The sequence below is a fragment of the Tupaia chinensis genome, unplaced genomic scaffold (assembly GCF_000334495.1).
Source record: "Tupaia chinensis unplaced genomic scaffold, TupChi_1.0 Scaffold000133_1, whole genome shotgun sequence".
Lineage (NCBI taxonomy): Eukaryota > Metazoa > Chordata > Mammalia > Scandentia > Tupaiidae > Tupaia > Tupaia belangeri.
In genome coordinates this window covers 3065965-3078402 of record NW_006159602.1, presented here as the reverse complement: position 1 = coordinate 3078402, position 12438 = coordinate 3065965, and positions in this window count along the sequence as shown.

Sequence of the window (12438 nt, the reverse complement as noted above, 5' to 3'; positions counted from 1 at the left end):
ACACACACACACACAATTGCATGATTGCTTAAAAAAATAAAAAAGAGTCTGAGGAAGAAGTCATGCATGCCTTGTGGGCTTTCTAACTTGGATAAGTTGGTTGGCTCACCCTTGAGGAACTCACCAGCAAGGAACTGATCTGTGGACTGACTTAGGAACTTGCTTCTCCTTTGTTGAAACTTTTAGAAAGAATAATGACTAGAAGAACAAAGAAGCTATGGCCAGTGGTATGCTGGGAAATATTTTACAACTATGTGTGCGTATGAGAGTCTGTGTGTGCATACATCTATTTGTATGTGTGCCTGTACACACACATACATGTTGATTAAAATTTCATCAATATAAAGCATTTATAGTGCACAATTTATAAATACTGATGAAGCATGCAGTACTTTTTATTAAAAATGCCAGGTAACCTATTGATTCTCAGATATTTTCATTGATTTCCCCCATCCCAAATTCTTGTGTCACAGCCTGTGATTGACGTGACTAGTGAGGGTCACCACTCTCCAGCCTCAGCTTTTGCATAGGTCTGGCAGCGTGGACTCTGTTCCCTAACCTCGTTGTGTCTACCAGAGGGCCTGGTCTTGTCCATACACTCTCCCTGACCACACACTGTTCAGCACCTGCTCTCGGATTTTGTTACCATTCATTCATGCACACCCCAGGCCAGTGACCAGAGTCTAGGCATAAGAGAAGAGACCAGAAGAGTCATGTAAATCCTGACAGGATTGCAGGAACCCCACTTAAGAAATCTTGTCTCAGAATAAGATTTGCTTTAGATCAAGCTGGCGAGTGGCTGATGTGCATCTGCAACTCCTGCTGTGAGGATATCCCTTATAGAACTGAAGGGATTAATTCAACGTGTCCTGTAACGTAGCCTCCTGCCTCTCACCCTGCTTGACTGTTCTCCAGCATGTTAAGCTGTTGACTTTCTGAGCTTCGCCATTTTAGAACTCTCGTTTACCTTGGCTTTCATGATACTGCTTGATCAAGTCCATTTATCTTTGCTGTTTCTCAGCGTCTCTGTATAAGACTTCTCCCCAGCTCTTCTTTTCCTTCTTACTTTTTGGGTGTGAGTTCTTACTCTCAAAGGCTCCATTGTCAGCAGTAAGCTCTCTACGGCTCGGCCTGTGTCTTCTGCTCTGCCTGAATTTCTTAATTTCTTACCCCCTAATATCCAGCTGCCTTTCCCCCCTCAAATTGAAATTTAGCTGCTCTGCTTGCTCTTGTCTCCTACCTGTTCCCTATTTCTTTGTTTCCAGGATGTCCCATCTTGGAGCTAAAGATAGCAGCTGCCATTGAAATCCTTTCTTTCCATCCATACCAACTGTGTCAAGAAGACCTGCAAGTTCTGCCTCCTTATTCAGGTCCCTCTTCTTTTCTGTCAAGTTACTGCCCAGAGGTATCACCTCTCATCACCTCTCACCTGAACTGCTCTCTTCTTGCCTACCTCTCTGCCTCTAGCTAGTCCAGCCTTTGTCCCGTGGCTAGATTTGTCCTTCCAGCACCCAGATAAGATGTCCAAGGATTCCCTCTCATGAGTGCATCTGACAGCTTTTTCTGCTGTCCGTGGGATGCAGTGGGAACTCTTGGCGTGGCTGCCTCCCTGTGGCAAACCTCACCCCGCTCATCTGCTGCCATTCCGTCCCTCCAGTGACCTGAGCATTAGGATTTTCTAACTTGCTTCATAAACTGAACTAAAAAAAATACTCCCAGCTAATGACACTTAAAGGTCAGTAATTAAAGGCAGAGAAAGACCAATCCAAATTCATTTGATTGTTTTTGTATAGTAGTCTTTCTCGCTTAATTTTATTTTTTCTTTTTTCCCCCACAAACTAAATGACCATGTCTTGGCTCCTGGTCCCTCGGTCGAGGGTTTGCTGTGTACTCTGCGTGTAGTTTGGGATTGCTGTCTGTGCGGTCTGTAGCTCCCTCCAGGGCAGAGACTCTCCCATTCACATAAGGAACCTCTCGTTTCTCTCTCAGATAGTAAAATGAGACCTAGACTTCTCATTAAGGGAGTTTATAGATAAAGGGCGGCTCCCTGCGTGTGACCTCATGAATGGAACAGATTACATAGGCAGTGGCTTTCACAGTTCCGGTGGCTGTGATTGCTCCCCATCAGTAGTAACTTTATGGCTTTTATGGGAGCATCATATTGGAAATTCACCCTTCCTGTCCTTCAGAAGTTTGTCCCTGAGCCAGATCTGTCTGAAAGTGGAAATGGAATACTTTTTCTCTTCTCGAGCTATCAGTTGTAGCTGTCAGGAAGCTGTGACTGTCTGCCTTGTAGCTGTGTGAGAGTGTCATGTGGAAGTTACATTATGTTGTGGACTCCTTACGTAGGTACCCTGCGGGACTTAAAACTAGATTGTTCACAGATGGGGGGGTTTAAAATGGAACAGACCGCAAGTGTGCATGTACGTATATATTATATAATTATATAATGCACACACACACACACACACACACACACACACAAACTTCCTTCCCTCCATCTCTTCCCACATAATAGACTTTCCCCACACCCACTTGTAAGAATGCATATAACATCTCTGCATTCTGTGCCAATGGGGAGAGCTCTCAAGGCTGAAACTTGATTGAAAGGTATACCAGCAGGGAGGCCAACCAGAGACACTAGAGACAGTATAAAAGGGGGTGGTAAATAGAAGGTGAGTAATAGAAGGTAGGAAGGAGGGAACCAGGAAAAAACAAACAAAACATTTGCTAGACACAAAAATAAAAATGTATCTGTTGAATATAATGTGTATGGTAATGTCTTCGATTTGACTAATATGCACTGTATTCATGGTGGGAAAACCGTGTTGCACACTATGAAGATGTACTGTGATTAAATATAAATTTTAAAAAATTAAAGAAAATGACGAAAATACGGTTATTTAAGAGGAAGTCACCCACATACCTGATCTGTTCTGTCTTTCAACTCTGTGTCCACATACAGAGGCTCCTCGGCTCTGAAGTTCAAGAATAGGAGCAGAAGAATCTTCGGTGACAGATAGAGGAGACAGTTGTCTACTGATGCCACTGTGTGAACTGGGGCAATTGGGTCCTGGCTTACATCGAGCGACTGATGATCGGGAGGTACCTGGGAAGACAGAGTTCGTACCAGTTTGAGACTTCCTAGAGGAAATGTTGGAAGCAGATTTTAAATGCCTTGGCAGTAGGACCAGCAGATGGCGTAATGATTACATTGCTAGGCTCCCATTATGACTGACTGCAGTTCAAGTCTTGGACCCAGAGGCTTGAAACTTGCACTGGACATGTGTGCGTGTGTGCCCAACATCCCAAGAGGAGAATGGAAGAGAAGAGATTGTGGTGTGGCCATCCTCCCCAACGGAATGATTTCTCACTTTCTGTCTCTCACTCTCTGTCTCTCTGGTGAGTGCATGTGCCCTATAGCAAAAATTCTCCTACAAAAAAGATAATTAATAATAAATAAATGAATAAATAAACGCCTTGACAGTAAAACATATAGCAGCAATAATCATGGTCCTGATGAGCTCATCTCAAATTCCATGAAAGGGGCTCCTGATGCATATGGTAATGTCTTTGACTTGACTGACATGCACTTCATGCATGCTTTGAAAAAGATGTGCAATGATTAAGTGTAAATAAATCATATGATAAAAATAAATAAATTCTAAAGAAAGAAAGAAAGCAAATACTGCGCTCGCAAGGCTTGTATCTTGAAGATTAAAGTGTCCTCTGAGATAAATCCATTAACTTGAAATGAACATTAGAAGATGGTATTTGGGTTGATACTTGTGTTCTGAATTTAAATTGCTAACAGAGTCGAATAGCTGACGGCAAGGAAAGTAAAATGGTATGTTATGCTTCTCCCTAAGGCTGACTGCGGACTCACTGACTGGTGAACCTGTCAATACTGTCTCCTCTCAAATCAACTGTATGCTTTCTCACCAGACGGATCCCTAAAATCCTATTTCGCTGTCTCCTCCATCACCTCCACCTTCTTCCCAGTGTTATAGATAAAAATCCCAGTCATCAGGATTTTCCACAGGCCACGCCCCCTCCAATTCTGATAAATGTTCCATGAATCCCCAACCTAGGTGAGTGTCATGGGCCTACAACCAGGGACTATGCTCAGAAGGGCCTTCTCACCACCATCATCCCCAACTCTCCTATCCAAATGGTACATTTATTGACATTAAGAAAGTCACACAGGGGCCAGCAGATGGCATAATGGTTACATCGCTGGACTCCCATGTAGTTGACCGCAGTTTGAAACCCGGACCTGGCGACTTAAAACTCACACTGGGCGCATGAGCGTGTGTGCCCACAATCCCGAGAGAAGAATGAAGAAAAAGGGATTGTGGCATGGCCATCCCCTCTGGGGGGTGATTTCTCACTTTCTGTCTCTATGACAAGTGCATGCACCTTATAGCAAAAATCTCTCTTGAAAAAAATAAAAAGAAAATCACACTGGTAAATTATGATTAATCAAATTATTTTGTTAGCTTTTTGCCATAGGGCACATGCACTCACTGGAGAGAGATAGCTAGAAAGTAGGAAATCACTCCCTGGGGGAATGGCCATGCTGCAATCCCTTTTTCTCCAGTCTCCTCTTGGGATTTTGGGCGTGTACACACACGTGCCCTGGGTGATTTTCAAGTCACTGGATCCAGGACTTGAACTGTAGTAGGCCATGTGAGAGTTGAGCACCTTAACTACTACAGCACCTGCTGGCCTCACTATTAACCAAATTCTAAACTCCATTTGGATTCTACTAATGTCCTTTTCCTAGTCCAGGATCCCATTCAGGATACCACACTGCATTTAGTTACCACATCCCCTATTCATGTATAGTCTATGACAGTTTTTCAGTCTTTCCTTGTTTTTCATGACCTTGATTAAAAGTGTTAAAGTATTTTTGTTCAATGTCCCTTGGTTGGGATTTGTCACATATTTTTTGTCCTAGTTATATTAAAGTTATAAGGTTTTGAGGACAATGCCACAGAGGTATCTTTTTTTAATCATGTAATGTCAGTTATTATATGCTACCAATATGACTTGTTACTGATGATGATAAACTTGACCACCTGGCCTAGTGTTTTCCAGATTTCTCCACGGGCTTCCCTCCCTTTTTATACTCTATTCTTTGGTAGGTAGTCATTAAATCCAGTCCACACTGTGTGGTGAGAGATGTTAAGTTTTACCTTTTGGACAGGGAGTCTCTCTCTCTCTCTCTCTCTCTCTCTCTCTCTCTCTCTCTATATATATATATATTTGGAATTCTTCTGTAAAGAAAAATTTTGTCTTCTTCTCTTTATTTATTTACTTAATAACTTATTTGCATCAGTATGAAATCATGTGCATTTATTTCATCTCGGAGCAATGCTCAAACCTGCATTGTTTATTCTTTTGCTCAAATTAATAAATTATTCAATCTTTGGCCATGAATAGCTCTTTTGGATTAGCTTCTGGGTTCCTTTGACATGTCATTTTCTTTTCAGTTGTCCCTTAATTCTTGGTACTATAAGATGCTCTGGACTCATCTTTTATTTTCCCCTCTTCACTCCTAGAATCAATCATACTGATTTGAGTTGAGGTTCATATTTTCTTAGAGAATGGTATGTAGAAACCAACATCTTACTGTGGCGTGCTCATTGATATTAGGCTACTTCTAAACCTATAGCTACAAAATATGTGTATTTATGTTAATGCATATTATATATATATATATTACATATCTTCATCATTATTTCTGTACCTATCTGTCCTACACACACACGCTTTCTCTCTTTTTTAATTGTTTTATTTTTTGGCCAGACAGTGACATCTACTTACCTAACTTATGCAGTAGGATCATCTTAGACCATTTCTTTTGTTTGCCCAGAAGGTGTGTGCACTTGCCAGCAAGGGACAGAGAGACAGAGAAAGAGAGAGAGGGAGAAAGCATTCCCTAATGGGATGTGGTCATGCCACAATTCTTTCTCCTTCATTTCTCTCTCCTGTTGGAATTTGAGGCACACACACACACATGCCCAGTGTATTTTCCAGGTCTTCAGGACCAGGATTCAAACCACACTGTTGGCTGTGTTGGGATCTGTCTCCCTTACATCACTAGGCCACAGGACTGACCCTATTCTACAGTCATTTTATATTTTCTAAGACTCAGGCTAAATGTTCTGTACATAGTGTGGCCTCAAACAATATTTGTTGTCTCTGATGAGGATCAACTGGAGTGCCAGAATCAGCTTGGACCCTGAAGGACATTAGTTTTAAGATAGGTGGAGATAGTGCCAAGATACTGCTCGGAAAACTCCCTGAGGGTTTTGTTGCGTGCTCATTGATATTAGGCTACTTCTAAACCTATAGCTACAAAATATGTGTATTTATGTTAATGCATATTATATATATATATATTACATATCTTCATCATTATTTCTGTACCTATCTGTCCTACACACACACGCTTTCTCTCTTTTTTAATTGTTTTATTTTTTGGCCAGACAGTGACATCTACTTACCTAACTTATGCAGTAGGATCATCTTAGACCATTTCTTTTGTTTGCCCAGAAGGTGTGTGCACTTGCCAGCAAGGGACAGAGAGACAGAGAAAGAGAGAGAGGGAGAAAGCATTCCCTAATGGGATGTGGTCATGCCACAATTCTTTCTCCTTCATTTCTCTCTCCTGTTGGAATTTGAGGCACACACACACACATGCCCAGTGTATTTTCCAGGTCTTCAGGACCAGGATTCAAACCACACTGTTGGCTGTGTTGGGATCTGTCTCCCTTACATCACTAGGCCACAGGACTGACCCTATTCTACAGTCATTTTATATTTTCTAAGACTCAGGCTAAATGTTCTGTACATAGTGTGGCCTCAAACAATATTTGTTGTCTCTGATGAGGATCAACTGGAGTGCCAGAATCAGCTTGGACCCTGAAGGACATTAGTTTTAAGATAGGTGGAGATAGTGCCAAGATACTGCTCGGAAAACTCCCTGAGGGTTTTGTTTGCTTTTCCTTGTGAGTTATGAGTTCCTTTATTCTCACTGAGTTATGGTAGAGAACAGAGACTATCATTCTCTCTGGGTCATGGGGGCTATGCTGAGATGGCAGAAAATATCAAATGAAAATTAAAATCTTGAAACATCAATGGCACCTGGTTTTAATTTGTCTTTGAGTCCATCATGTTATGTATGAGATGAGTTATCACTTGAAGCAATCAAATCAGAACCTTAAGAAGCAATGGAGTTCAGAAAAAAAGAAAGCTTGGGTTTCCGAACCACCAAGAACAAGTAAGAGAGCTGGCTTCATAGCCTAGTGGTTAACAGAGCTGGATTCCAAATGGCTGACCACATTCAAATTTTGACCCTGGAGACTTAAACACGCCAGGCACATGTGCGTGCATGCTTCAAATCTCATCAGTATGGAGAAAGGGAGGAGAAGGAATTTTGACATGACCCTGCCCTGTTAGGGGGTGCTTCCTTCTTCCCCTTCTCCCTTCCATCCCCATTTTTCTGTCTGTCTCTTTGGCTAGCAAATGTGTCCTCTGGCAATTAAGTAATAATAATAATAGTAATTATATAAGGTGTCAGTGAGAACCAAGGACCTCAACAAGAACTAAGCAGCACAGCACAACCTTAGATAAACATGTTAATTCCACAGTTCAGGCCTTGCTGTCTATGACAAAAACTTACCTTGTTTTATATTTCCTATTTTTCTTTTAAATTTATGTATTTGTTCCATGAGTGAGAGAGACAAAGAGAGATAAACAGATAACAGGATAGTGTCCTCAACAGGGTCTTGACACACCACTGTCCAATCCCTTCTTTTATCTTTTTTCCAATCTTCAGAAAAATAAGTAGAGGCGTATAAAAAAATCTAGTTAGTTATGTTATCTATTATTAAGTGTCCCAAGTTGACCTAATCAAAATGCATTATTTAATCTTGGATTTAAAAATAATATATGTACAGCTATTCAAAAGTCAGCAGAAGCATTATATACTGACAACTGTGTAAATTAATGCTATGTTAATATTGTCATTATAAAAGTGAAGGGTCCAGATGGTAGCACAGCGATGAAATGAAATGCTCTGGGAGGCAATCCCATATGGGAAGGTTCCTGGTTGTATGTGGAGACCTCCCTGAGTACACAGGGCATGCATTGCCTGTGATCCAGAGCTGGCAGAAGGCTGGAGGTGGATTGCAGCATCAAGACCCTGTTGGAGATTCTCTCTCTCTCTCTCTCTCTCTCTCTCAGAAGAAAGAAAGAAAAAGCTTTAAAAAAGTGTCAAAAGTATATGAAGCTTTTATTTCACATATCCAAAATGTTTACTGTGCCTTGCATAGCCATGTTTCTAATTGAATAGTTTCAAATTCAACTAAAAGATGCTATTTGAAATTCAGAAGAACTCTCAATTATTCATGCTCTTTAAGAAAGACCGACACTTTGATACTCCAGGAGCCTTTTAAAATCTGTATTCTAAGTATCTTTTATAATTTATGTTTACATAAGGTGTACCTTCTTATCTTTTCTTTGGTTAATATTAAGTTTCATGTTGTGATCACTTGGCAATTGTAGTTGGCAAGACAGAAGCCAAGAAATATGTTGGGCAGCAAGTTGAGGTGAGATTGAGATAAAGTCACCTAAAAAACTGATGAATCTTGTGCAGCTAGCAAGTGTTGGGTTTGTACCTGTGCTTTGGGTTTGTACCTGTGTGTTGGGTTTATATCTGTGCTTTCACTTGCTTCCTCACTTTCATTGACATGTTTGTCCTGGCTCCAGTACCTCCTGTTCCATATACGACAGAGCTCAAAACCCACTGCCTGCTGCCAGCTGCCTCCCACCAGTTGGTTTGGAGAGAGATCCAAGAGCAGTTTAGCCGCAGGAGACATTTTAATCATTGTCCTAAAAAGGTAAACTTAAAACTTCAGAGCCAGGCCTAGAGGCACAATTCTGGGCTTGGGCCGTGAAACAGTTATCTCCAACCCTGAAAATAAAGACAATGTTCCATCCTGCATGGCCTTGTATCATTCAATTAATATAAAGCGAACTCTGACAAATATAAATATTCAGAATGCCACCTAGGATGCAGTCAAGGATCATAAATAAATCATATCGATTTTCTATTTTTATATGCCACAGAATGCCACAGTGCCTGGGTGGAAGCAAGGATTGCAAATTCAGCGTGTGAGCGGTGCTCAGACATTACTAGATACTGAGAGTAAACCATAGTAAGAATGATAGGATGGAAGTCTCTCATTAGTCACAACAGTTGCCCCCCCCACCCCAGACATCTGATCACCTGACACTTAGCAGTAGGACCATCAAGTCATTTTTAGTGCTTGTCCAGGTAGAAGAATATATTTTTCATCTGCATTGACAGGGTTCTACATACTCCCCAATTCAATTTGATCCAGCAAGTAGTTATTAAACACCTATTATGGGGCAGGCATTGTGTTGGGAGCAGAGTACGATAAATGGAGAGCACACAGTTCAGGCCTGCATGGAGCTCTCAATTCAGTCTGAGTCAGATATGTAACCAATTAACCATAATTTAATGTGAACTGGGGAGCAAGCAGAGAGTGAGTGATTCATTCAGAAGCCTGTGGCAGGGAAGACTCTATGGGAGGTTACATCAAACGTGGCTTTGAAGGTTGAACAGGATTCTTCAGGCGGTGTTTTAGGCTGGAGAAAACCGTAGAAGAGAATATTCAGATGTGTGAGGTGCATATGATGAAACTTAGTTTTAATGATGATCAACCCTAAACTGCTGAAATCTAAGTAAAAAAAGTATTGCAAATCCCATTCTTCTTCCTTTGTTACTCGAAAAGAAACTGTTTCATTGAGATTCAGACAGCATGCAGTGACTAAGAACCCAGGCTGTCTAAATCTGGGGAAACCTGGTAGGAATATGGGCTCAGTCACGTATAAACTGTGTGATACTGAGCCAGGAGATAACCACACTCTCCCAGCCTCAGTTTTCTCTTTGGTTAGATCCACCTCTGAGGTGTGTTACTGTGTGGGTTAAATGACCCATAGGAAGTAGTCAATAAATGTAAACTATTAAATGAATAATGAGCAGATAAACATGACTATCAGTGCTTTATTAATTAGAACATTTGACTTCATATATTAGACATCTAAACTAAATTGATTTAAGCAAAATGGGGAGCTTTTAGGAGCAGAACAACCAAGGGACAGGTTGTCCCTAAATCTCAGGAATGACCAGAAGCAGGTTCAGCATAGTTAGACAGTCTCTTCTCTCATGCTGGGTACTAACTTTATTTCTTCTCCATTGACTGCTGCTTGTCTTTCTCTGCAGAAAACGCAGATGTACAAACCTCCCAAACTTCCATTCTCACACCTGTACCTTTTTAAGAGAAATCTATTTGCCTAGAGTCATAAATCTTGAGGAAGGGACTTAGGTATTATACTAACTCCTTATCCAATGCTTGTGAGCATAAGCGAGAACTTTGTAACAGGCTGTATCTTCTGGGAGAAGGTGGGTGGAACTGAGCAGGTGGTGCCTTGGAAATCCACTACAGAACCATCGAAGCAAAATGGTAAGAGAACTACACTGCTGACCCCATCAATCGCTTGAACAGATTGAGTGTAAGATGTGGGATTCTCAGATATCAGCCAAGCAGATAAAGGTGAGCTAGGAAAAGGCCTTCAGGAAGTACTGTGAGAAGCAAAGTGACAGTAAGTTTCCAGGTGAGCAAGTAACAAGATGACTTGGTGATAGATGGACCAAAGTTCCAGATATTCAAAGAAGGATCTTATCATCATCTGTTATCTACTAAGGGCACAAAAGGTCTATACAACATCTGGCTTAATAAGTACAACAATGAAAACTGAGCTAGAGAACTTAATCCTGACTTGCCCCGAATTAAGAGGCAAGTACCACGGGCAGATTTTGTGTCCAAATGTAAAGACAGAGATTGTGGATACTCAGAAGGCAATTAACATTATCCACAGGATGGGCACATGTATGTGGAAGGAGGGGGTAGTTACTCTATGACAAGAAGCAGCGTCATATCCTGGAAAGAATTTCTTGAAAGATAGGGAACCAACTGGCCATGTTACCTCAGCTAAATCACTGATTTCACTTTTCCCACATTCTCTCCACTCTGAAATTAAAATATTAGACAAAATGATTTCCTAAATCCCTACAGTTTTCTCTCTCTCTCTCTTTTTTTTAATTTGAAGATTTTTCTATCAAATAAAATCATGTTTAACCATAAAACAAACTGTCTATCTTCAACTAAGCTCTTATATACATTTATATCAGGGAATCTAGAAAAAAAGAGATGAAAACTCAAATTAAGATAGTTTAACAAAAAAGTGGGTAAGGTAGGAAGTCATTGGCAGTGGTTCTCTAAGCTCCCCATCCCAGCATGACCTGCAGGTTCGTTAGAATTGATAATTCCTAGCACCCAACTCAGACCTTAGCTTCCGAAAGCTAAGGAAAAAAAGAGCCAGAGGAAATGCATCATGACCTCGACTCCTTCTTTAGAATACACGTATATCCAGAACATGTGCTTGATATTAAGAGGTGCCTGAGTGAACATGGAGCTCCTCTGGGATATGCAGGCCCATGGTAGGGGGCACTCTAGCTTCATTGCACAAGGTCACAACCAGGAATACTAGCTATGACCAGTTTATATGCACAAGGTATTATCATTGTGCATTATTAAAGTTCTTAATATATTTTCTCTAGCTCCCTTCTTCCAAATAAAATATCACCTTCAACACTGTTCTTTTTTTTTTTTTCTTAATTCCTGTCCCTATATGCCCTCCCCTCCAGTATCAAGCTTTATTTCCTGAGTGCTACCCAAGGATAAACCTTCCCCTTTACTATTGCGTTCAACACGTTATGTTTTACTGAGTTGAAAGCTGTTTTCCTATTTCTGCTACCTCTCATCTTGCCTATACTACCCTCCATCTATTCAGTCTTGTTATTCCTTACTCCCTTTGTCTGTCACCTGTAGAATTAAATTATGGGATAACCTTGATGATTCTTGTTGAACACTCATAGAAATCTGAAATGGATGTTTAATGAAATGGATTTGTAATCTATTTAAGAAAGGTTTTTAAAATCTATTTTGCGGACACTAGATATGAATCAGCAGAAATACCATACAATTGCCTTTAAAAAATATTTCTTTGGTGATATTCTTGATCTTAAAAAATTTCTCAGATAATAGAAGGTGCTTTTTATTGCAAAAGTACAAACAATAATTTTTTGAAAAAAATGTTATACCCTAGTTAAAAACTCTTTGAATGTTTTTAACATGGAAACCTTGGCTCTCTGTCCAGTGTTTAGCTGCCCAGAACTCAATCCTCTCCCAGTTTAGGAAGAGTCCTCCCTCCCTCACTATATAAGCCTTAGTAGGAAATAGTGTCCCACATCCCACAACGGAAGCTGAAGGAAGCCAAGTA